We start from the raw sequence: 4,144 nt of genomic DNA, 5'->3' as shown, positions 1-4,144 counted from the left end.
TAGATGATCTGGGGAAACGAGGTCTTGGACTTTCCGTCGAAAAAATTTATAGCGAACACTACTCGGCGTGAAATTTCCTGGCATGGATTTTCAAGAAATTTGGATCTTCATCTTCATTTGGCGCCGTCACTGCATTACGTCTGATTGGGGCTGTGGGAGGGCCTGGTGGTGGGGTTTCGTCGGACCAACGCCATATTGTCGAAATCCAGTTTGCCGAATCCCAGATTGCCTGTCCACTTTGCCGAAATCCCATTTATTTGCCGAAACCCAGTCAAAAGCAGTGAAACATTAAAAACAGCATAACATTTGTGATGGAGCACACTTTTAACGTGATTGCGTTTTTACGCCGCTGGTGGAGCCCGCGGATAGTAAGGACAAAGACATAGATATCTATTTATTCATCCATAATTGGAAATTGTTCTTCTCCACTTTCAAAGAAGAAAGAAAATTACATGATTTATCGGGGGAAAAAAGAAACTATTACATATCTATTTGTTAAAGAGGAAAATTCGACAACTTATTATTTGCAAAAAAAGAGAATTAGAAACGGTCGACCATTTTCTATTTGATTGTGAAGGTCTAACCTCTATAAGAAATGAATGTTTTGAAAATTTGAAAACTGACTTGTATAAAATTAATAGGTACTTTTGGGACATTTTCTTAGAAGGTTCATGTGAATTTAGGCACCAGTTACTTTTAGATAATATTTTTGATGCATACCAGAATATTGAAATTTGTAACATATTTGATAACCATTGTAAAACATATTTAACAAAAGCAATGACTGAAAGAACTGAACTAATGAAAAACATTACCACCAATATTTAATTTTTATGTTATTTACTGTACTTATTAACTTACATTTTTGTCATTTTTATTTATTTACTTTATATTCTGTAATTAAATTCTCTATTTTTTTTTCTTTCTTTTCTTTTTTTTTTGTACATTAAGTTATTCCTTAATAACTACAGAATAATGAGAGTAACATATTTGTTTGTCCAGTATTTTTTCTTTACTCATTTATCTTTTCAATAATTCATTTTTATATATTGTCAGTTGTTGTTTTGTAACTGTTGTACGGGTCGAACCTCTCCTGCGCGAGAGTGTTCCTCTGTTATAAAAGAGAGAACCAATAAATCTTATCTCATCCTATCTTATCTAGAAGCCTTCCAATCACTGTTTATTCGTATAATAAATAACTGTTATTATAATTATTAGTTTTGTCTTATTCTGTAAATCAAACTTGATTTAACAATTTAGCTATCAGCAGAAAATTAATTTAAAAGGCCTGTCAGATAAAATGTCTTAACAAGCATATTTAAAATAAGCGTATAAAGATAATATGTATATCTAAATGAAATAAATAAATAAATAATAATAATCTACAATTATACACCTGACTAGATTGGAGGCTCTGTCTGCAGGGTCTCGGCAAAAAAAAAAAATCCATGTGTTCGCATTGGTGGTTTTTTAAGGGCTTTTTATACCCCAATATTAGAAATTGACAATCAAAATAACGTTATATGGATATGCAAGTTATCATTTTTGATCCCGGACGATTTCGTCGAATAAACGCCCTGAGGCGTTTATTGCTGAGTATAATTCCACTGTTATTAAAATGTAATTCTACTGGAGTAAAACATTAATAGAAAGTGTTGGGAATGATGTTTCATTAGATCTGTTTACAATTTGATGATGACATCTGATGACATAATTAATTTCGAAATATTGAATCCCAACACGATGGCGTGCTTTTCAGTACTTGCAGTTTATTCGAGGAAAAAAATATACGCCACGGGGTGTTTTCGAAAGAGGGTTTATTTCAAATGAGGTTCTAGAAGGGGCGTTTATTCAAAGCGGAGATTTTACACGGGTACAAAATACTACGGGAATGTAAATAGGCCTATGGTTCCTCCCTGATCCATCCATCATGTTTTCAAAAGCAGAGTATGCTGTACTTTTGTACGATGGTGACGGCAAATGATTCGGCAAATGGGTTGTCAATATTTCGGTGAACTGGATTCGGCAAATTGGGTTTCAGCAAAGAGGCCATTAATTCAGCAATCATGGGTTTCAGCAAACTGGATTTTGACACACTGGTCGGATACCGTTTCGACCCCAGTGCTAGACCAATTCGAGGGTGGACGCTAATAAGGGGTGAGCGCTGAACTAATAATTTGTAGGTTTAGCCTGGTAGGGCACTAACTATCAAGTGCCCTACCTATTGTGCAGCAATTTTCCTTCAGATACCTGGGTGGTTGTGCACCTGTCTCATAATATCCAAATTACGGTTGAAGCAAGCGTGTAAGTCAACTACCGGAACTGTGTCGTAGAAACGTCGTCGCAAAAACATCTGAAATATCGAATTTTGGAATGGTGTTTCTTCTAAGTAAGAAAATATACATATAGGTAAGTAGAGACTGTACCATACTGTAGTTGTACAAGCCTGTATGTATGCCTTCATGGAGTTAGATTTAATTGTGGTATCCATCGTTGTGTTGTGTTTTGAGTCATTTTCATACAATGGCATTAAACCGGAACATCTTGAGTGAAAATGTAGACAACAGTAAAAAACAGAGCTAAAGGTTTGTTTTGTGTAATGACATACCGTATTATAGTCGTAGGCACATGTTTTTGCAACCTACATTCAACAATGTAAATCTAAGTACTCTAATCTAAATAATAAATAAATCTAAGTAATCTAAGTAGGCTAAGTGAAATCATTTCAATTAATTTAATCAGGGAACAGTGATTTAATAAAAGTTTAATATTATTTATATAGTGACTTAAAAATGATCCATGGGTCGTGAAATGCGTTTTCATTTAAATACAGTAGGTGTATTATAACAATCGCTAAATATATAAATTCATGATCTGAATACGGTTAATGTTCTCAAAATTATTGTCTGTATATACATTCTATAATTTTTCTATCTAAATCATTTTAATTAATTTAATATAGTGTAATATTATGTATATAGTGACTTAAAAACGATCCATCATAAAACTTGCTTTGATTTTAAGTTAAAAAAAATTAAAATAATATCTTGGTGTATTTATACAGTTTAATATATTTCCTGCATTGTATTCGTGTATTATAACAATCGCTAAATATATAAATTCATGATCTGAATACCGTTAATGTTCTCAAAATTATTGTCTGTATATACATTCTATAATTTTTCTATCTAAATCATTTTAATTAATTTAATAAAGTGTAATATTATGTATATAGTGACTTAAAAACGATCCATCATAAAACTTGCTTTGATTTTAAGTTAAAAAAATTAAAATAATATCTTGGTGTATTTATACAGTTTAATATATTTCCTACATTGTATTCGTTTTTCTTACTTGTAAACGGCATAATCAATAACATTCAGAAGAAGTGTTCTAAAAATATTTGTTAAATAAAGTGAAGCATTTCCTACCAGAGAAATCTTTACTATTACTGTACTATTCCCTTATTTTGTCACACATTAACTATGGGATTATGCTATGGGATAAAGCAAACAAAGGTTATGTGAATAAAATATTAAAATTGCAAAAGGAAGCTTTAAGAATAATTACCAATAGTGCATATTTATGTCATACGAAGCCTTTATTTGAAAAACTAAATCTATTGAATGTTTTTGATTTATACAAGAAAGAACTAGGTATATTTATGTTTAAATACAACAATGGAATGTTACCCACATTTTTTAACAATATCTTTACTGATCATAAAAGTATTCATGGGTACAATACTAGGAATAAAAATAACTATCGACTAGATATTCATAAGATTGAATCTGTATTTTCTACTGGACCTAAATTTTGGAATAATTTGCCAGAAAGAGTTAAAAACTCTTACAGTGTCAATCATTTTAAAACACAGATTTCTAAGCACATCCAATCTCTTAATGCAAGTTAACCTCATGTTTGTGTGCATATAAAGGAGGTAGCTGCCATTGATTAGGCCTACACATTATATTTTTTGTTGTGTTACAGTATGGCGACACTCCATTTCATGAATTGTTGCAAGGTGACAATAAATACCAAGTTCACCAGGACGGAACCCAATCCTTGTTACATCCTGGAGCTGACCCGAGTCTATTGAACCAGGTAAATAATTTGCCTATGTAGCCTTTCTTATTATATATAT

The 4,144-nt window shown here is 31.8% G+C and overlaps 1 long non-coding RNA gene across 1 annotated transcript in view; it reads left to right on the top strand.

Moving 5' to 3' along the window:
• The first annotated feature begins 2,276 nt into the window (after nucleotides 1-2,276).
• Nucleotides 2,277-4,144, top strand: part of LOC117124815 — a 3,277-nt gene continuing 1,409 nt past the window's right edge. Inside the window, exons 1-2 of the long non-coding RNA XR_004448022.1 lie at nucleotides 2,277-2,409; nucleotides 3,991-4,104. This is a non-coding gene — a long non-coding RNA (uncharacterized LOC117124815). The remainder of the gene's footprint in view (nucleotides 2,410-3,990; nucleotides 4,105-4,144) is intronic.

The sequence above is a fragment of the Anneissia japonica genome, unplaced genomic scaffold (assembly GCF_011630105.1).
Source record: "Anneissia japonica isolate Jap-2015-1 unplaced genomic scaffold, ASM1163010v1 scaffold652_len952628_cov199, whole genome shotgun sequence".
In the NCBI taxonomy this organism is placed as follows: domain Eukaryota; kingdom Metazoa; phylum Echinodermata; class Crinoidea; order Comatulida; family Comatulidae; genus Anneissia; species Anneissia japonica.
Note: the sequence above shows the minus strand (reverse complement) of the source record. Positions and strands in the feature narration are given on the sequence as shown.